Here is a 23,933-nt window from a genome sequence, read left to right as displayed (position 1 = left end):
ACTTAGGATTGAGGCTTAATTTGAACTCTGACCTCAGAGTGGAAAGGGCATCCGTATGTTCAATAATAGCACAAGGCACTATTTTCAGAGGGAAATATATATGTTTACCTTCAGATTGCATTAATTTTGCAACTAATTATGCAAAAAAGATATTATTTTAGTAGTTTAATTGTTTCTTTAAATTAATCAGTTCTAAAAACTGTTTAAAATTTGGCCCATTAATAAGGTAAGTAAATGTTTAATCAATAGTATAGATGATGGCCATTGATTGAAATTCCTCATTTAAGGTGCTCTCAATCTTGATCACCAATAGTCAAATGACACCTGACTAAAGATTGCTAAGAACCTCGTTACTCACTGACTTTAATGGAATTTGTAGAATAGGTCACAGGAATGACAGGTAATAGAATTTAGATGAAAAAAACAAAAAGAAATAATTGGCTATTTTCACAACCAATTTTGAACAAAATTTTTGTTTGGTCAACTATTTCTTGTGAAGAAAAAAATAAAGGTTATTTCTCTGAATGTGGGTTGTGATCTTTGTTGATCAAGCTTTACCTATTGAGAATATAATTGTCGATCATACTTAAAACATCTCTTCAATAGGTGATTTATTGCTCTGCCCCTTCAAGGAAGCGTCTACAAATTAATGAGACAATTGCCAAGTGCCTGAAGTTCCTTGGGGAAAGGCTGTGATACTATTACTAAACATTATTGTGATTACTATTATTTCATATGCAGTTTCCCCAAATAATTTTTTTTTCTAAATGAATTTAGTTAACGTCCTTGATTAAGAAGGTAGGCCCACCTTATGCTAGAATCACCAAACAAAAATACTTTGTGAGCACCTCTCCCTCTCCAAGCTAGGGAGTCAGAGTCATACATTTCTGGTCAGTTTCTAAAAATTCTTTTTTTGCCTTCAGCTGAGCGTTCATGCTACCAAGATCTCCATCAATTCTATAGAAAAATGAGACCTAAGAACATCAGGAATCATCATCACAAACACTTTACTAGAGGAAAGCATGAATTCTGCCCTTCCTCTCATGAGAAAGAGAAAATCAAAATATTTCGGAGAGAAAGTACACATCATTATTACATAGATTGACTTTTTTTTTAATTATAACACTTTTTTGTGTGTTTGTTTTTTAATTATTCATATTATTCACATGTGCATACATTGTTTGGGTCATTGTAATTGGGGAAGGACAGGGCATGCGTGTATTTCAAGCCTTGGAGTTGGGGAAATGTGTTAGCTGGAGAGATCCTTAGTGGTAATTCTGATCCACCCTCATCTCCTGGAGGCAGGCACCATCCTTCCAGCTGAGGACCATTTCACTGGCTCTCAATCTTGTGAAGGCATGTGTCTGCAACTTTTAATGTGTTCTTTATATCTGTAAGTATTCTAACAAGAATCTTCATACCATCATACTGTTATCCTTTTCTATTTGTTTAAATTCTCTATCTCAAAATCTGTTTTTATAGTTAGAAAAAATGAGGTTTACTATTTGTGTATAAAGACACAATATCTTTGAAATAAAATTTTCATTTATTCACATGTGCATACATTGTTTGGGTCATTTATCCCTCCTGCCCTCCACTCTCAACCTCTCCCCCCCAACCTCCCTCACTTCCAGGCAGAAACTGTTGTGCCCTTGTCTCTAATTTTGTTGAAGAGAAGACATAAGCATAAGAAGAAAGATGAAGCATTTTTGCTAGTTGAGATAAGGATAGCTATACAGAGAGAATTCCTAGTGTTGCTTCCATGTACAAATGTGTTACAACCCAAGTTGATTCATCTCTGACTGATGTTTACACTGGTTACTGATCCCCTTCTCATGATAACCTCTGTCGCTTTAAGGTTTCTGTATTAGTTCTTCTGTAGTGGGGACATCAAACGCTTTCATGTTCTGGGTTTTCTACCTATTCCTACATCTCCTGTATGTGCTCTCCCCTTGTCGTGTGATCCAAGTCCAACCACATTGCTGCATTTGCCCTAGATCTAAAGTCTGCATAGGAGAACATATGATTTTTGTTTCTTCTGAGCCTAGCTAACCTCATTCAGAACGATGTTCTCCAGTTCCATCCATTTACCTGCAAATGAAAAGATTTCATTCTTCTTCATGGCTGTTTTGATTCAAGTATTTTTCTGTCCTAAGCTAATTTTTACCAATTTCCACACTTTTTATTAGAATAAAATGTTTCACGTTTTAAACATCACTATTATTCTGCTATTAATTTTACTTAAATACTTATAAAATTGAAATTTATACAAAATATATTTCACTAATTTTTATATGCTTCAATTTTGTTTCACAAACTTATAAATGAGTCTCTAGATACGCACTTTCTTTCTTTGAAAGGAATAAACTGAATAAAATACTTTCTCCTCTTAATGTCATTTTTAAAATAAAGCCAACTATTTGTGATAAGTGCATGAGAACTAAATGAAAACAGTGAACCCAGATACTTTCATTTTGTAACATTACACAATGAAAATTTAACAAGAACAACACAACATATTCATTTTTCTTTATGTTTATGAAGTTAACATGAATATCACAGGTTTGCCCCTTCCTTGTAGGCAAGTAAATTACCAAGTACAATGCCAAGTGTAGATTCTGAGTATTCCTAAATGAGAAACGGTGTTTTCATTTAATTTCTTTCATTTTTTTCAGTTTTGTGATTGATGCATAATATTTACATGCGTTCATGAGGTGCACTGGGTTGTTCTGATTTGTGTACAAATTGGGTAATGACAATGCTGGGTGGCAACATATTCATCACATTTAATTTATATCTTCTCTTTCAGGTGAGATCACCCAAATCTCACTCATTTACAGCAATGACACAACTCTAGATAGGAGACAGACCAATCAAACTGCAGAATGTGTATATTCAGGAAATGATTAATAGAATAATCTTTAATTTTGAACACTTTGGATAAATTGAGTAAAGTCAAGGCCAAAGAGTAGTTTTTGCTGAGTCTAGAACAGACAGGAACAATGAACAGTTGAATTGAGTGGGTTATCTTAATCTAATTTAACAAATATTTATTGAACATATTTTTATATGAAGATTTCTTTGCTGCCCACTAAAAGCAATCAATAAGAATGAACAGCTTAATTTAAGCATGATTCATAAAGCACATATATAAATTACTACCATTCACGTAAGCTATAATCCAGGAGAAAGCCAAAAAGAGTTACAAGAGTGGACAAACAAAAAGATCCTATCAAACTTCTATTAGCTTCTGTCCTGCATCATTTATCTGAAACTTGTTTTTAGGTCCCACTTCCAGTTTGCTCCAGTCTTACTCATTGACTGCCAATTCCTTTCCAACCTCTTCCTGTTTTATTCCTTACCATCTTTTCAGTATCCTTCTAAAATCCTAGGAGCACAGAGCTTCTAGAAAACTAACACCTAGGCTCCTTTCCAAAGCTTTTTGTTTTGCATAGTTTTTTGCTTGCAGTGCTGGGGATAGAACCCAGGGCTTGAATGTGTTTTCCAGATACTGGGCTACTAAGGTCCCTGAACCCCAGTATTTATGTAACCAGTGGAACTCAGGCACAGACCCTGGCTAAATCTTTCTCAGGACTTAGTCAGATATATCCTATTCTGGATCTTTTCCTCACCCCCCACTCAATATGCTTTCTCAGGCCCTTGAGGTTACCTCTAAGCTCACAGCTGATCATGATCCACAATATTCAGACATCCTGCTGCAAATCTTCTACCAGCCACAAATTCCCCTACAAGTACCATAATCTTCCAACACCTTTCCTTTATCCATGGGATAAACCAGAGACCTTAGCTAGATCACTGGTGTCACTAGCCTATCTCTTCTACCTGCCTTTGCTCACCACTTTCCTCACTGCACCTTTCCTCCAGGTTCTCTCACCTGGACTCCCCTTCAGGACTTTCCTTCTGCCTGGCATTTATTCCCCTACAAACCTAAACATCACTTTCCCAAGGGGGCCTCCAAGAGCAACAAACCAACCAAATTTTGAAGACTCTTAAATCTATTTATAACCCTATAATGAGTGTGATTACGTATTACCTCTCTTTACCACAACACGAAAACTCACAATACTGTCACATGTAGATGAACTGATGTATACATACGATTGCATGGTACCACCTAAACTTGTAATGAATAAAATAATGTGCATTATATAAAGTAACTGTCCTTTTGCCAGATTACACAGATGCATTTTCCCACTGCATTTTCAACAGTACTACAAATGTCACTGAGACCTTTGCTAACCTTAAAAGGAGTTAGATACTCATTCTTAAGGATGTTATAGAAGTGCACATAATCACCTTTTATTTAGAATTACAATAGCAATTCTTTTGTGAATACTGCTTACATTTAGTTAGAAATTTCCAGGTAACTAAAAATCAAAGTACTGTACTGTTTTTAAGTCCATATGTTTGGCCTTTAGGCAACTGAGTAAAGCTAGGTGAGTATCAAGCTCCTAAGTCCAAAATTTTTGTTCACTTATTTATTCAGGTGATATTGTAAAGCTTAGTATAAGACTCTGAAGGACTTTCTTACCTTCATATTGTAAAAGTAACTAAAATAGAAAATTAGGAAGATATGTGAATATTCTGTTCTGATGGTAAAAACAACCTACATATCCCTAATAATAGAAAATACAATCAAAATCCAACTGTCTATGTTTTTAAAAATACAGAATCCAGGTAACTTGAACATTAGGACCTAACTCACAAAAATATTAAGACAAAAGGATATAAGTGCAAAATACTTTGAACTTGATTGTGCAAGTTCTTTTATCATAGTCTATGTAGGTAAACACACATCTATGAACATTTATGTATACTTGTACATAATTGTATGCATACATACCATACTTGTGTGTGTGTATGTATATATATATATATATATTTGCATATATATGTGTATATATATATATATATATATATATTCCTTGATCTATAAAACATATTGACTAGATTATAATTGCAGCCTCAATTCAGTCACCTTAGGTTTCATGTCAGAAATATTAAGCAATATATGTGAAAACAGGACATTTATTGTATCTATAACCCTTAACACAAACTGCCAAGGCATTGTATGTTTTGCTTCTAAGTTTTTAGTTACTTATATATTAAAGCTGTGAAATTCATAAAAATTACACTTTTTTCCTAAATGTGTTAGTCCCATTATTATTCAGGATTTAAATGTAATTTCAAATCAGAGGATGCTGATTTCTCACAATGCATAATGAAATGTTACACAGTATTTCACTTTTACTAAGAATGGAAGCACAGCATGAATGAAGATACTAATAATAAGCAATAATATCTTTCGTTTACACATGCACATCACAATTGTCTTTATTTTTTGTTGCCTGATCATTGTGACTCTCATCAAATGTACTTAGTTGTGCCAAATTTTTTAAATACTGCCTCACTGAAACAAAAGGTATGTGTGTGGTAGGGTGGCAAGTTCTTACACAAACTTATAAGAAAGGATGACTTCATCAAAGAAAGCCTGAGCTACATTATATAACAAAGCTAGGAAGCATAGTGGTAGATCTTTGTGGCTATCATTCCCTCTTCTTATTCCGAAGACTTTATCTGTTGGAACTTGTTTAGATTTAGTATGGCTTCACAAAGTTACTACTCAAATATTTCAGGCCTTCAGATGATCAGCTTTCCCACAGAAGGAAGCCTTTCTCTTTGTGTGAGATAAATGCCTAAAAATATGTTCTAAATCCTCTCATGAAAGGCTTATTATTAGTTTCATGTAGTCATTTATAAGGACAGTTCAACTTCTCTACTTACCTTTTTAATTTAATACACCTCACAACTACTTAAAACGTTATATTTCATCATAATCATTACTTTGCCAAAGTTCAACTTACCCAACATTTTTTTGGGTAACTTGGCCTTACTTTTAAAAGTTAAAATTAGAAAGAAAAATTAAAAAATGATCTGGCAGTTTCTATAGTTTACAGAAATAAATCAATTGACAATGGATATAATAAAAGTTACTCCACTGGTTTTGATGAGTTCCCCAGGGTTTAAATATGTAGTTTAGTTATATTTATATCACACAAGTTTACAGTCCAATTCAACTTTTATATGATTACATGTGGATACAGTATACTTAAGTCCTCCAAATATATATTTTTCTCAAACTCTTTACAACCCTCACATGGAATTAATATTAAAGGCACTCAGCAATACTATAAAAGGAAAATATGTTAAAGAATCACAATGTAGATGGAAAAAGGACGATGAATCTACCATATTTTCTCTACTACAGATTCATCGTGAAATTTTGTATAGTTCTAGTCATCTATATACGACCTTCAGCAAAGTAGTCCCTGCTGAGTCCACAGACCACTATGAGAATGAAAGCCCTGTCATCAATGCAGTACCTAAATTTCTGGCCTAATCATAAAACTTGAATACATTTTAGGCATAGATCCCTATATCAGGACCATCTTTTCAATATGTATATGCTCTTTGTTACAGTATGTTAGCACAAGAAGCAAAGCGGTTTAATGTTAGAAGATGCATTGGTTGAAGAGAAAAGGACAGCTAAAAAAACTAAACTATAAAAGGAATGAATAGAAATCATAGACAGGTGACAGTTCTGTGTGACTATATATTGTATCTGGTATTTCTAAAAAACCAACGAACAGTAAATGCATCCCCGCTAATTCTTGTACCTTAATTCTAAAATTATATAGGGACTTTATTAGACTTCTAATTTCATTGCTAATACAACCCACTTTAACTGATCATCTCTCTCTCTCTCTCTCTCTCTCTCTCTCTCTCTCTCTCTCTCTCTCTCTCTCACACACACACACACACACACACACCACTGATGGGATTTTGTGTAGTTCAGGCTGTCAGTCACTGACGGCAGTGATGCCCATATGCCTTCAAATGTTGGTTGTGACGTAGCTCCACAGCATGACATTAAATCCCCAGAATAAAAACACTTGGAAACTCTAGGAACTGTGCTCTATTATTTCTCACTACCCATCTTAACTTATTTTTACTGGAGATACCAGCTCCGTTCTATTTCTATCTCCTTCATTTACATCAGAAACAAGTAATATGGAGAATCCTATCTGAGGACTGAGGAAAAGGATGCTAAAAATCTCACTTGTACAGCCTCCTTTGGACCTTTAACCTCATGCCTATAGCCTTACTCACCATCTGGGGGTCAAGGGCACAGAGTGATATTATACAGACTTTCCCTACTCAATATAATGTTTTCTTCTTTTACTGGAAGGAAGAAACTTGACTTCAAAAGGAAGGTTTACCCTTGAATTTCTGAGAGGTCACATGGCATAAATTGTATACATTTCTTTCTAAAACTTATCTATAAGCCATAAATTAAATTCATCCAACTTGAATTGGGCTTTACTAAGTATATTTCAGCTGGTATAAAATAGAATAAGACATAAACATCACCCTTGCTATATATTGACAAAAGGTACAAATTTTTCTTGTAAAGCTTTTTAAAATTGTTCTTGAGTTTTAAAGATGCTATATTCTCTATTACAAAAGAAATGATCTGATTTTTTTCAAGGAAAAGTATGTATATAAGACTCAAAGTCATACTTTAAATTCCTTGCTGAGTTCAAATTTACACTAGCCCAAAAAGTGGACCAGAAGAAACCATAAGTAACAAAAGAACTATTTACATCTTCAACTTTAAAGGAACAACAGAAAAGCCCATGAAGAAAAATCTCCTCTTGTAGAGGCTGAAACAACAATATATTTGGGGATGTCTTCATTCTCACTCACTTTCCCAAAGTCTCAATTTCAACTTAAACCCCTAAAAACTTCTCCTGCACTCTCCTTCTCCTTTATTTCCCCACATCCTGTCTGGTTCTGTCAAATCTAGCTCCACTAGAGATTTTTTTCATCAGTGTCTCTCCCTTCATATCTGGGTGACAATTCACTTGCTTATTCCCTATTTTATGCCTGAGGAGTTTTTCTTTACCTTTGGTGTTTCTATTTTGACCAACAAACTCCTAGAGGTCACAAATTATATTTTACGTAACAATATTATATTTTAAGTAACATTAATCCACTTTAAAAGCTCCTGATGAGTTTCATTGCTTCCTTTTCATGATTGACCCTTTCCCAAGAAAACCTCCAACGCCATTTCCAGGAATCTCCTCTCTGCTTCTTTACACAACCAGAAACACAGTATCTATTCATTTCATGCCACATATACTCTTTGCACTCAATTCCTAGAAACAACCCTTATTCAAATGGCAATTTCAACCCTGTTTTCTTCCTAACACTTTGCTCAAGTTACCTGCCAGGTGCAGCTTTCTCACATGGCTCTGGGCAGCCTTTGGGTTCTCAGTGAACTGTGAAAATGTCTCAACCACAGAGGTCTTTGAGGGCATTGACCCTATTTAAGTCAGCTTGGGATGCCAAAAGCTCAAGCCACTGCATGTAGTAGGAGTGCTTTCAATATTTACTGAAAGAACAGAAGAACAGTGAAGTTGGGGAAATAATATAAAGAGGCTCCAACTCCACCTGCCACTTACTTCACTCTAGCACATTCTTCAATTCTACTGCAAAGAGCTTACTTCATATTGGGAACCCACCCAACCCCAGACCCAATCTGCCCCATTGCTTATTTTTGCTATGACCCATGAGAAAAAACTTCTTTTCATTTTGAAATAGTAGAAAAAACAACCAAAAGAAAGATATTTCACGACATTAAGAATTGCAATGAAAAATTCAAATTATATGCAAGCATAAATAAAGTTTTATTAGAGCATGGTCCTTTTAATTTATTTCCATATGGTATATGGCCACTTTCTCTCAACAACGGCAAAACTAAGAAGTATGGCAGGAATCTGTGCCTGGCTAAAAATAGTTACGTTTTTTCCCATTATGGAAAAGTTCCAAGATATTGGGTCTACTGTATTATGCCTACTTTACTGACTAACAGAGGTACCTAGAGACTGCAAAATCAGGATGGAGCTGATGAGAGTTGGCAGTCGGCTCTACATTCTTTCTGTTCTCTTGGGTTTATCATTAATAACAGAAAACAGTAACCAAAGCTTGGGTATCAGCTTGTATGAAATGCCTATTGCCTACTGGATATTTGAACGTATTTTAAAACAACAAAGGTGATTTTAAAAGGAAATTCCAGAACCTTATTCTGCCCTCTACTGTTAATTTATTTAAAATTATGGGACCAGAGGAAAAATACAAAAAGAGCTCCAAGTTATGAAGACAATCTTAGGTGTTCTTTTCCACATCTGTTATCATTTTGCAGCTCTCTATAGAACAGAGACCATCAAATTTTTCACATTTTCTTAAATTATATAGCCCCAAGGCCACATGTCCTTCTAATAAGATCTCATTAATGCTGAAAGTAGTAAAGGGATTATATTCTGGATTCTGCTCAACTAATGCATCTGACTGCAATTCTTATGGATTTACATAGTGAAGGATCACATTGTTTACTACTTTTCTTTTGAACCACAAAGTAAACAATAATTTTGACATAAGAGCATTTTTCACTCAAACATAGCTCATTGCTTCAAAGATTATTGCCAATGTAGTCCTGAAAAATGGGTAATGAAACATTTTAAATATTTTTACATCTCTGTTAATTGTCCCTCGTACATAAGATGCTCTAATAGAGTCCATTTTAATATTATTAATCATCTTCATAGACCAGAGTATAGAGAGTTAGTAAGTAGTTTTATGTAGACAAGATTCTTCCTCAAAAATTCCATCTTTGTAGTAACTTCCACATCTATTGCATCAATATCTCGCTCATGTCCTGGCAGTGAAGTACAAAATGAAAGAAGTATTTCAATTACACTTGAGCCACATGCATTGAAAGAGACTCTTTCTAGTTAGCATGCAACATAACCAAAATTGACACTATAATCTTGTGACCTTTAAGCTGGGATATGACACTCCTAATCTGAATCACAGTCTCTCCTTACCCCCTCTCCTACACTTATCTCTGGGGCCCTTTCATTGTTATTGCTTTGCTGTCTTCTCCCTCTAGTTAGATATCTAGATTTCTGATTATCTCCCTGAAGAATTAGTTTACATTTATATACTAAATAAAGCCTTGGTTGTTACTCTGTTCGGAGTTTTTCCTGTCTAAATTTTTGTAAATCACTCTATGTGTTTTTTGGAGGGGAAGGGACAGGTTAATGATGGCTTACTAATGTTGAGATAGACAATTTCAACATTTTGTTCTCCCTTTCTCACTAATAAAGATGTTAAATCAACCCTCACTTAAAGCTGATCTCTAGACATCACTCACCAAATCGTTGAATTTTTATCCCTGATTGCCCTTGGGTATTATCATGTCTTAACAAGATATTTTACTTCCACAGAGAGCAAAACAGGTTATAAGAATTACAGACTCTCCTTAAATGTTGTTTGTCCTCATCAGCCTAAAGTAAACATTTGTGCATAATCATGAGTATGCATAAAAGGACCAAAGTACCTACTACATCAAAAATTAAAACAATAAATAGAGAGGGGATTGAGAATAGTTAAAAAAAAAAAAAAACCAAAAAAATGGAGCTCGGTTTAGTTCACCATCCAAATATTAACATTAGAATCATGCTGAAAAACAATCTAGAAACCGCATCACTTGCATATTCCAGCTGTACATATAAGCCATGAAAATGTTTCTATTGATGTACCACAGATGATTAACAAGGTTCTTAAACCTCCAGCGACATTAATTTTTCTGACTGCAACATAAGTGAAAGATATAGAAAGATGTAAAGGGAATTATAACAGTACTAACTCTAATCCTTTATGCTAAATTCTCAGAAATAAAACAGAAACGTATATATACATACATATAAATAACAACTTCTTTGTAAAGCACAGACTGCCCCTTACATCCAAGTGCTCATGGGAAACTAACACCTGCCACCCTTAACATATTCTCATTAGATGCTTCTCTAAACTCTCAAGAGTATTGTAATTAGTTTCTTATCAAACAAACAAAAATGCTATTTGGATGTTATGAAACAAGTTTAACTACACAACATTCTGAATATGGTCACTACATCATGTTTTTTCTTCAATATCATGACAAATACTGACAAAATGTAAGAATGGCTAAGTGATTTAAGTGCTCATTGGGATATTTCTAACCATTTTAACTTCATTTGTCAGTAGTCACAATTAACATTTCATGAAACATCATGCTTTTAAAAAAGACTATTACAGGTATTGAAAATTTAGCAACCTCTTCAAAAGCCTTAACAATGTATAAGATCTAAGTTGCAAAAATGGCCAAAGTAGTACGAAGACCTTTCTAGTCTGCCTTTTCCCCACATTAATAGCAGAAGGTATTAATCACCCGATCTCAAAGGCAGCTGACTGAAGCTATTCACTGAGTAGGCCATTCTTACTCATCTGGCCCCATGAATAACTCTCAAGGCTTTTATTATTGCTGTGAGTGGACTCTTAGCAGCACAGTCTCTCTTAAGCAACCCTCGTCCCCTCAGGCTCCAGAGGATTATAGATAATGGCTGAAAGAAAGCATCATTGGTAAAAACAAAAGTTTTTAAAGAAAAAAAAATGGGAGCAAAGTGGACATACTGGAGACAAGTCATGATTCATGGCCTGTACTGTGTTCTGCTTCTTTCTCTCACTCAATACACTCTTTAGTTTTACTGCTGGATAAGAAGGGACCAAACCAATGCACTTCTCCTAGCAACCAATAGCAGTCAGCAAAGAAGGCATGTCGTCTGCTCAAAGGGAAAACAGAAGAATTTGGGGTCATACAAAGCAGACACATGTTCTTTTGCATTTGATCCCAAATTAATTATCAAAAAGAATTCTGTTAATGCTAAATAATTCTGTTTTATGTGATTGTTAACAATCCATAGAACTAAATATCAGCTTGTCTGCTAGCTATGTAGTTGAATGTCAAATGCTAGTCCAATCCACCTCATTCAAATGGCCAGTTTTTCACTTTTCAATGTACCCTATCTGGCCCCCTTACAGGCCATAAAGATTCCCCTTCCCAAGTACATCCTTGTACCTCCAGGATGATTTCAAATGCAAAACTTATGCATAAACTTCTCTAGTACTCTATGTTTAGAAAGCTTAGAATTTAATCTAGGTGGAGATAAGACTATAAAACATTTGCTTGTTTGTCTTATTAGCATGCTATGTTTAGTCTGCTTAGAAAGATTTTTAAAAAGTCCTTTTGAAGAGAAAACATAAAAAAAAAGCCTTAGAGTTTAAATTTAACATGAGACAATTACTGAAAAAATAAAAAGTCTAGAAAGTTTCCGAAGAGCAAACTGACGATCTTCAGAGGTGTTGGAGTTCAATGGAAAAATACATAAGAATTTATAGTCTGGAAAGTATTCTACAAATAAAAGTTGTCTATTGGATTTGAGCAGAGTGCAGGCATCAAGCAACTCAGTTTATTCTTATCTTACACCCATGTGTATGGGGTGATGAATAACATCTCTATCAGCCCAAAATGTACACCCACATGTTGCACATATTTTCCTAATTCTTTGTTTCATTTTGTGCTAAAAACTGACATTATCTGGGCTTTCAAAGTTCAACAGTGGGATTGAAATACTTAAAAACATACTTAGCTACAAAGTCAAAGTCATGCACATGTTTTCTTAACAGGGGTGAATACACGCCTGTTAAATCTGTTGACACTTCTTTTCTGATGAAGTTATTACATAGCACTGGTCATGCTTTAAGGAGAAAAATAGACTGAAAACTCAACTGAATGACAGCTTCAAGATTTATGAGTTCAAGGATCATGCATCATCAAAATACTTAACATTGTGAGTTTTTGACTCAAGATTAAATTAAAACAATGACAGTGAAAAAAATCATTTTGAGACCAACAAATGAAATGTTATAACACTTAGAATTCCATTTTTCATAAAATACTGTTAATTAATGTTGTACCTGACATTTTTTTTAAAAGTCTGCATTCTAACCTAGTACTTGGGAGGCCAAGGCAGGGGGATTAAAAGTTCGAGGTCAACCTGAGCCACACAGTGAGTGGGCTACTTATTAAGTCCCTGTCTCAAAAAAATCCATGATAGAGAAGCGGGATAACATAACTGGACTGTGGATAATGGCTTATTGGTATTGCTGACATTCAAAGGTATAGTATTTTTTTAACTTGATGTTATTTTATTTATTTTTGCCATAGTACGGATTGAGCTCAGGGCCCCCAGCTTGCTAGACAAGCAAGTCTTTGACTGCTTGAGCTACACCCCTAGTCCTCAAATGTATTTTTCAAATGCAAGAGGTGTGAAATACGTAAGGATGAGAAAGTTAAATACCTTCTATAATTTAGTAGATCAACAATGTACATGGTTTTCAATAACCACAGTTATTTGGCAAAACACTAAGGTTCACTTTAAAATAAAGTTATCAAGCATAATTGAGAGTGCCTGTTACTAGGTTCATCTTAAATTACCCTTAATTTAATGTAATCCTGAAAATTACATTCTACAATTATCAGACTTATCTATACAAATAGTTTAACTATAGTGAAGCCTTTGCTTCTATTTGGAAACACATATTGTAAAATTTTAAAATATGACTCTAACTGTGATACAAACTTTACAAACAAAAACTCTCGATTTTTTTTTTGAAAGTTAAAAGTTTTCCTTTTAACTCCTGCTTTTTTACTTATTTATTAATACTTTCATTAGTTTTATAACTACGGCAGAGGTTTTGGACAAATCCCTTAAATTCCAGTCTGGTTTTAACTGGGTGGTCCTTGTTTAAACTTGAAAAGCAGTGGACTGGGATAGTTGAATTCAGTCAATGGTCTCCAGTTAATTTTCAAAAAAAGGCTATACTCTAAAACAAAGGAAAGAGACCCCACATTAAAAAATGGCTCTTCACCCTCCTGAACTAAAATTGCTCTGGTGCATATGGTTCTATAGTGGCCAGAAACTAATATTATTTCTTAGTATTATTTTTTTAATTTCACTTATTCATTATATACAGGAGCCACACCAAAACACAGGGATATACCACATAAAGTCTGGCCAATAGAACATGATTGCTTTCAAAGATGGAGATTTATAGTTTTAGATAATTTTTCTAGGCTACTTTTTATCCTCCAAATGTACTCAAAGATAATAAACAATAGATCATGAAACAGAAGTACTTAGAATAACAGAATTTAACATTGAAGGAAGCCTTAGAGATTGCATAGTCAAAATTTTTTTTCTTTTTTGGTAAATATTCCTACAATTGAAAAGGGGGGAGGGGGCAAAAAAAAAAGTCTGATTAAAGGCAAATATGGTGGATATATTTTTTATTCATGAAACCTGTTGAAATTGTTCTAAGAAAGGAGAGAAGGGCTATGAGAGAGAATGACAGAAATAAAAAAATAAAAACCAGAAAAAATAACACTGGAGTCAAGAGCTTCTGGCCACATAAGGTACATCCTTTCTTCAATAATAATGAATTTTTTATTCATATTATGCTTTCCAACATACACAAACACTCATTCTACAAATCTGAATATGGTACAATTGTAGAAAATATCATGCAATATTTCACCTCATGAAAGAAAGATAAGTGGGTTATCTAGAAAAAAATGTAAGTGGAGAATCAATGTTAATTTTTAAAAAGATTTTCTGTGCTAGGTTATTTATTAATACTCGGTAATTTTATGTTACAAAAGGTTTACCTTCTTAGAACTTTATATCAAAAGCACCAGGTAACAAAAATATTCTGGTAAAAAATGTAAGTCAGCCAACATGAAACAAAACACAGGATGACACAAGCTTTTTCTATTTGTTAACAAGAATTTCTATTTGTATTCTGCCTCCCTCATTTACTCCCTCCATTCATAGGACTATTCACTTAGGATACCATTTGTTCTGCAATCAGCGTATGATGCAATGGAAACACATGTCACAGCATGTTTGTCACAGTCTCATAGGTGCAGCCACAGGTGAGTCAATTCAAGAGGTAGCAAAAATTTTCAATCACCTGAAGACTTATGCTTAAAACATCATATGAAAATTGTCCCCAAAATATAGCCATCATTGTAGCTCAAAATTAGTATGACAGCCAAAGTCCTCTTGCAGTTATGTCCTTGTTCATACCAGGCAGGAAATGATAATATTACAAAAATAATTAAACTAATAAAAATAATAAGCAGCATATAGATGGTGCTTATAAAATTCCTGACACCACTCAGAGCATTACAGATATACTTTTCCAACATATATACATGTATTGCTCATAACAACTGTATCAAACAGACATTATTACTGTGCCACTTTTACAGAAAGAGACACTGAGGCATAGAAATGTTAAATTACTTGTTCACTCACTCAGTTATCTTTAGTAACAATCTCTCAATTATCCTAATGTATTTCTTCCCTACAGACAAACCATATTCCACTTAACCTGGACTTCTTGCCTTTCTCTTAGTACGTCTTTGTCCTCTCAATGCCATTCCTTCTGTTCCTCCTTTTGCTGAAATGCAATTTCTTATCTTTCTGCCCATCCACAACCCCACTATTCCTCTGAAGCTGGATAAAATGACCCATTTGTTAATGACCCTTCCAGCTAGAAATCACATTTTCCTTCTTGGAAGGAATGCTAGTGAGAGTGTAAAATGGTACAGCTGCCTTGGAAAACAGTCCTGCAAGTCCTCAAAAGGTTAAACATAGAGTTTCCATATGACCCAGCAGTCTAGGTTAAATGAAACCATATGTCTACACAAAAATTAGTGCAAGAATGTTCAAAGCAGCAATATTCACAATGATAACAAAGTAGAAACAACTAAAATGTTCATCAACTGATAAATCAAAAGATAAATGTTGTGGAATATTATTTGGCAATAAAAAGGAATGAAACACCGATGTATGCTACAACACAGATAACCCTTGAAAATATTATGCTAAAATAAGCAAGTCACAAAATGCCACATTTTGCATGATTCCATTTAAATAACAATAAATGTTTATTCTTGTCCGGAATAAACAAGTCTATAGAAACAAGTGTGGACACGTGGTACGATATATTTGAGGGAAAGATGGTGGACAAGGAACAGGGTACAAGATTTATTTTGGGGGTGATTAAAACATTTTAAAATTAGTTTCTAAATATTTGCCAGCTATACATCAGACAAGGGACTAATAACCAGAATATACAAGGAACTTAGGAAACTAAACTCTCCTAAAATCAATGAACCAATTAAGAAATGGGCAACTGAACTAAATAGAACTTTCTCAAAAGAAGAAATTCAAATGGCCAAAAAAACACATGAGAAAATGTTCACCATCTCTAGCCATAAAGGAAATGCAAATCAAAACCACACTAAGATTCCACCTCATCCCTGTTAGAATAGCCATCATAAAAACACCACTAAAAACAGGTGTTGGTGACGATGTGGGGAAAAAGGAACCCTAATCCACTGCTGGTGGGAATGCATGTTGGTGCGACCACTCTGGAAAAAAATTTGGAGGCTTCTTAAAAATCTAAACATAGACCTGCCATATGATCCAGCAATCCCACTCCTGGGGATAGGCCCAAAAGAATGCAACACAAGTTACTCCAGAGGCACCTGCATACCCATGATTTTTGCAACACTATTCACAATAATCAAGTTATGGAAACAACCAAGATGCCCTACTGTTGATGAATGGATCAAGAAAATGTGGTACTTGTGCACAATGGAGTTTTACTCAGCCATGAAGAAGAATGAAATCTTACCATTTGCAGGTAAATGGATGGAAGTGGAGAACATCATTCTGAGCGAGGTCAGCCAGGCTCAGAAAAATCGTATGTTCTCCCTCATATGCACACTTTAGATCTAGGGCAAATGCAGTAATGTTGTTGGACTCAGATCACATGACAAGGGGAGAGCACATATGGGAGATACAGGAATAGGTAGAAATCACAAAACATGAAAGGGTTTCATGTCCCCACTCCAAAGGAACTAATGCAGAAGCCTTAAAATGACACAGGTTATCATGAGCAGGGGATCAGGAACCAATATAAAGCTCAGTTACAGTTGAATCAACATGGGTCGTAACACATGGGTACATGAAAGCAATAGTAGGAATCTGTCTGTATAGCTATCCTTAACTAGCAAAAACACCTGTCTTCCTTATTATGCTTATGTCATTTCTTCAACAAAATTAGTGATAAGGGCAGAACAGGACCTGCCTGGAACTGAGGGGGGGAAGAGAGAAGGGTGGGGGGGAGGGGGAGAAATGACCCAAACAATGTATGGACATGTGAATAAATGAAAAATAAATAAATAAATAAAATAAAAATAAAAATAAAATTAGTTTCTAGTGATGGTTGCACAACTCTGCAAATACACTAAAAACACTGAGCTGTACATTTCAAATGGTGAATTTTTTGGCATGTGAATTTCATCTCAATAAAGTTACTAGAGAAGAAGAAAGTATTTATATAGCAAGGTTAGCCTTCATCTCAGGTTTGGAAGATAAGTTTTTCACTGGAGCCTTCTTCAAATTATTTTCTTAACTCAAAAGTAAATCTACAGAGATGGTCCCACTTGCCAAGTTCCTGAGTATATCTAAGTTCAGTGTTGATGATGGCCAACAGGGTCTAGGTCATGATAATTCAATAACAGACAAAGCAGGGCAAAGCCCATCACTAGGGATTACTTTTAATCTTCCTCCTTTTTAATTATTAGCATGCTATATGTTTGGGAACCAATTTTAGACTAATCTGTTTGATACTATTTTCAAACTAGAGTAATTATTTTTGTGTTTGTAATGTTTAAGTAGAAAGTGAAATCTGCCCTAAATGTACAAAAAGGTCTCAATTCCTAGACTAGATATCTTGTTAGTCAAAGTTCCAGTGTGAGGAAGTGTGTATCTTCTTTCAAGGAACGGACTGCCTTGTCAAAATATGCAGCACACTCAATGGTAGGTTAAAAAACACAGCAGTGTTAGTGGAGGGATCAAGGAAATGATTGTGAAAATCAGCAACAGAGAAAATATTCTTTACTTGACTGAAAAGAGGTATACTGGAGCAAATGGTCAATTGTGAATCTTCTGACAGCTGAGATGAAGAATATTAAATCACAAGAAATCACGATGTCATCCAAGTGAACGTGCATATTTGGTAACTGTTTCTCTTCACACACACACACACACACATGTACACATATACACAAATTCTCCAAGTTAAACATTTCATGTGCTAAGACAAGGCATGAAAAACAGTATCACAAAAGCACTCCATAAATACAGTTTCATTTATTCAACAAATATGTGACTACCATGTATCATTCTGTGCTCCAGGCAATGTAGGTACACTGGTAAACATGGCAGCCAAAGCAAAGTCCCTACCTGAGGAGCTTGGTGGAGGAGTCATGGTAAACAAACCAACGTCTGTCTGTCTCTATCTACTATTGGCAGAATATGGTATCTCTTGTTTCTGCATGTCTTGCTAGCAGAGGCACTCTTGTTTTCTTCCAAACTAAGTTTTCAAGGACATTTATTGAATTGTAGTTCACAGGCTTTAGAAAACATAGTCGGTCAAATTTCAGTGAAGGAAGATTTGTTTAGGTTCTAATATAATAAAGATGATGTATTCCTTTAGAATGAAGGTTAGGCAAGACAACTTATTATCCATTATAAAATATTTAGGTTCCAAGTTCAGAGTTTTTCACTTGTGAGGATTACCCTCTGTGTGTGCATCATCTAATCCTCCCCCAAGGCCATAGGAGCCAAATAAATTGACACAAACATGAAGTCATGCTGCTTATCAAAACATGACTAATAAAGTTGGTCACCTCTGACCTAGGAATCTCATGACTTTTGCCAGTATTCATGAAGTTGTGTCATTCTAATGTTTCTAGCTTCCAAATAGGATAAAATACAGCCCTTCCACAATTCTTAATACACGCATGTACACACACACACAACCTCCAGGAGGTGTTAGTGCTATTTTAAGACAGGGAAAGGAGGAAACTCAATAGTGTTTGAGGGGAGCAATTTTACATAAGGTATCCCACTGCTATCTTGGATGTCCTCCAAACGCTTATGTGTTGATGACTTGGTTCCCAGGGTGGTAATATCTGGAGGTAGCTGAATATTTAGGAGGTAAGGTCTAGTGGAAGGATCTTAGATGACCAAGGATATCCCCTCAAGTGGGATAGTGCAACCCCAGTCCTTTCTTCTTTCTTTTGCTTCCTGCCCATAGGTGAGCAGGTTTGCTTTCCCACAGGCTCCTGCCATAATATAGTGTTTTGTCACAAGCTCAAAGCCATGAGACCAATAAAGCATAGTTTGAGACCTCCAAAACTTTATTCTTTTAAATTCATTATCTCAGAGATTTGTCATTGTGATGGAAAGCTTCCTGACATATCCATATTTCTTGAGATGATATTAAAATAAGACCCTTATTAAATCATTGGAAAGACTTACTAGTGCAAAGACAATAACCATTAGAGCAAACAACAAATGCAAAGGTCATAAGTCAAGAAAGGAGCACCAAAAAAGAAAGTTTTAAATCCACTTTCTAGCTAGAGAGTGCACTGATGAGGTCAGAGAGACAGAAAGGAGTCTGAACATGTAGAGCATTATAAACTTTTGTGAAGAGGTCTGAGTGGAAGGCTGCAGAAAAATATATACCTAATTTACATATTTTTAAAAGGTTCCTTTGTCCAGTATGGGTAGAACTGGAGATAGGGAAACCAGGAGCTGAATTAATAGGTGTGTGGCAGGATTGATAAACTGATAGATATATGGTAACAAACCACAATAAAATAATGGTAGGATCTAAGAGAGGATACCATGATGCCAACATTTAAACATGCTTAAAAATGTGTTTGAAAATGTTGGAAGGAAAGTCACAAACAGATGGTTGGTATCGGGATATATTTCAAAGGGTTTAATAGCAAGCTGGATATGGGATGTGAGCATAAGTCAAGAATAGATCATTGTTTTGGGTCATGAAAAAAACTTGTAAGATAGAAACTAGAAAAATTAACAGGCTCTACCTTGGCTTGAGTTTGATATATTATTAGCAGACATCAAATAAAGATGTCAAATAGTCAGAGGACATGTCAAACAACGTTCCAGGCACTGAAGATATAACCATGTATAGATGAGCCAAGGTGTGTCCACCTGGATTTTATATTTCTCTAAGCAATGATAAAAGTGAAAGGAAAGAAGAAAAAAGAAAAGGAAAGGAAGTAAAATGAAAATGTTGTTTTTCTAATATCTCCAGAAACCAAATTGTACATTTATCTCCTATAGACTACAGAAACTTCACACACGTGCGCAGGTGTACGAACACACATACATACTTTCTACACAAAAGTTCCTTTCACCACTATATTTATATCCAATTCATGCAATGTGCTTACCTATCCATATTTTTATTGTCAAAGGTCCTATTTATACAGGCTGCTCAGGAATGAGATGACCAGAACTGTTCTTTTTGTATAAACTTTTACTTTTCTTTAAGATACTGAGGTGGGGGGGGATGGGACTGGGATTTGAACTCAGGGCTTCATGCTTACAAAGCAGGGATTCTATCATTTGAGCTATATACCTCAGTCTATTTTGCTCTGGTTATTTAGAGATAAGGGCTCATGAACTATTTGCCCAGGCTGACCTAAAGCCACAATCCTCCAGATCTCAGCCTCCCAATAAGTATGGATTGCAGGTGTGAGCCACTGGCAACATATTCTTATTTAATTGTCTAGGAAATCTTTGAGTGTATGGTCCAAATGTTGCTTAGCATCAAAGGTTATTTAAACAATGCCAATTCAAATGTGATATCACTACATAGCTCCTGGAACAAATTTCAGGTTACTTTTATGCAATTTAAGTTCTGAAATGAGCTACATATGGCTACAATAATGAGCCCATTACTGAAAGAAGCACTTTAGTAAAATGTATAAACCTACATGGGATTATGCATCTGCACTATGCACACACATTATCTTTAACTCCCCAAATATCATGTGTGTCGTTTTCACTGAAGAATAGTTAAGTAGTAAAGATGAGAAAGCCATTCTTCTTTTAAAAACCTTTTCACATGTACTGAAAAATTATTAGATTGATGCATGTATTGAAGTTGGAATTTAAAATCTTGTGATGGCTCCCATTATTTCCCTATAAATGATTAAAGAACTCTATTATTAGTTAAAAACAAAGAAAATCTGGGAAAGAAAGGCTTAAACTCAGTACACATTCTCTTGTATAATCATAGAGGAAAATCAGCATATAGCTAATTAACCTGCACCACATAAAAAAATCTTTATTTACATTGCAGGTAGAAAAGTTTGTCTGTAGTTCTCAGCTAACTTAATCTTTATTCACTATGGATTGCTACAAGGACAAGATTCTAAAAAATCATAAATAATATTAGCACATATCTTCTATGAGAGGTAAAATTCTAACATTTTTTCATATGCTATAAAAATGCACATATAAATAATCCACCAAGCAAATTTCAATGCAAATCTATGTATCATTTGTCACTGAATAAAATTAATTTCTGTGTCTAGCATGAGGATAGTCAGTATATCTTTGAAATGGTACAAGCTTCTCTAAATTTGAAATTCATGTGGGGAATAAACCCACACCTCCAAGAATAAGTAAACAGAGATCACAGAATCCTGGAAGAATATAAAGCTTAGAGATCCTATAAACCAACTCCTTCATTATGCATTTAAACACAGGGTCCCAAGTGTTGAAATGGCCTAGAGGGCAGTGTTGTCCACATCCCAAATTTTCAACAATCCCCATGGAAAAGCTGTCAGCATTCTAAGTATCCAAAGGCAAACCAATGTCAAATGTATGATTTACATACCAATTCAGCTAGCATGTCCATGGTTTCCTTTAATTTCCTTTCATTTTGACATAGCAGATACTAAATACAAAACAAGTTTTATATAGACAAAATTTAACACTGCCACTTCAGTCATAACTCTTCTATCCTTGGGCATATTTCACTACATTACTATGAATTCAGATGCCTAATTATGACCCAGATATAAACTTCCCCCTTATCCTATAATATTAAATTCGAACAAAGGTTCTAAGTGTGTCTTTAGAGGAGGAGAATGGAAGTGTGGAAGAGAAAGATGGAAAGAAGGGGAAGAGGAATAAAACAGAGAGCAAGGAGGGAAGAAGGGAGGGAAGAAAGGAGGGAGACAAGAAGGGAGGGAGGGGAAGAGAGAAATGATGTCTTGCTATTGCTGTTCCAGCAAGCTGGTTAACTGCATTTGTTTCATATATCTCCAAACACCCTGGTACATTAATTACATTCTGTAACACCAAGCTCTCTGATTCCCTCTGTCACTTCCACTGAGCAATTTAATTGTGTTCCTCTTAGAAACACACTGATTAAAAACCAAAAAAAAAACTTGATGATAATTCTGCCTAACATATAGTTTAGACATGCATTGCTGTTATAGAGGTAATGTAAAATCATGGTTTACGATACTATACTGTTTTAAAAAGCTATATACCAAATTCCTATCATGATAATCCAATGTACTTGGAACAAATATATAAACCTTTTCATGGTAATGTAAACATAGATGTAATATAGAAAAATGTGGAGAATGATTATAGAAATTGCCCTAGTGTAATTCACAATGGTCCAGTCCTACTATTTCAGTGGAAAAGACAGAAGTAGTGTGTACACATGCACCCTTCCCTACTATCGCTGGGGGGCAAAGGTACTCATGTAGTCCATGATTGAAAACAGCCACTTGACAGTAGGTAAACTCATCTGTATTGCCTCATGTTTATAGAAAGGCTTCCTTTTGAGTCTGATACAGTAGGTTCTCTGCAGCAGCAGCTGCCAAAACCAAAGTTAGCTCCCACAGACGGGCAAAAATAGGCAGTGCCCCAAATACTGAATTTGTCCACAATGCAAAAGCCTAAAGAAAGTTTACATAGCAACACATTATTATGATGGCTCAAATATTTGGACTCATACATCTCAGATTCTTTACAAGTACAGTCATTCAAATTTTAAAATATTACAATGAACATTTCCAACAGGGGGATGATCTAGTTCTGTCTTTATACCAATACTTTCCATTGAAATGAAAATTAAAGTCCCTAGAAAGCAAATACTACATATTGCTTTGACTTTCAGAGAAGAACAAACCAAAATGCATGTTAATAATTATTTCCACTTTTCATTCAAAGCAGTTACAAACAAGATTTTGTAATAGTCTCACAAGAAACTGAATTCCTGTGAAAATATCCCAGGAAGCCAAATCGGAACAAAAGACATGAGAATCAGAGGCAAAATGTTCTCTGCACGACAGAATGAGGGAGACACCTACAGCACCTGTCCCAGGTCCCCATTGTGTTTGCCCACTGGGGACTCAGCTGAGTGCTTCAAGCCAACAGCCAGCACCTAGCTGATGCTATCCCCTTGCTGGAGCCTCGCCCCATCTCACTTTTGACAGTTTTCTCTCTGTCATCTACATTCCCCCTGTTCTGATTTCATGCTAGGATAGCATTTGTCTACACACAGGTGATACGCCATTGATCCCTGAGATACCCAGGCTTAAAATTCCTAACCCATTGGACCTGTTTTGGAGTGTCTGTTACTATAGGTCTTCCCTTGAATTTCTAAGCCAAAGTTTAGACACAAGAACAAACACCAAAGACAGCAGGGACAATAGTATTAGGCTCTTTCAAGAGATTTACTTTAATATTTCTTTTTCTAATGAACCTGAGAGCCCATCATTTGTTATCCAACTCCTCAATTAATTAATAACAACACTAGGTGACTACTAACATGTTCCACTTGAGGAAGGTTAGAAACAAAAGACCTAAAAGCTCTACCCCTGAATTGCTCACTCATGCCTAGCCAAAACGGACTAACAGACATAGTGTCATTTTATTTATAACTCACACCAGACTCAGAAAGAAATGTGTATGGGAGAGTAAAAA

The 23,933-nt window shown here is 35.2% G+C and overlaps 1 protein-coding gene across 24 annotated transcripts in view; it reads right to left on the bottom strand.

Moving 5' to 3' along the window:
* Robo2 (roundabout guidance receptor 2) overlaps positions 1–23,933 on the bottom strand; it is a 1,713,446-nt gene that overhangs the window by 567,740 nt on the left and 1,121,773 nt on the right. The window lies entirely within an intron of this gene.

The sequence above is a fragment of the Castor canadensis genome, chromosome 5 (assembly GCF_047511655.1).
Source record: "Castor canadensis chromosome 5, mCasCan1.hap1v2, whole genome shotgun sequence".
NCBI classification, from domain to species: Eukaryota; Metazoa; Chordata; class Mammalia; order Rodentia; family Castoridae; genus Castor; species Castor canadensis.
Note: the sequence above shows the minus strand (reverse complement) of the source record. Positions and strands in the feature narration are given on the sequence as shown.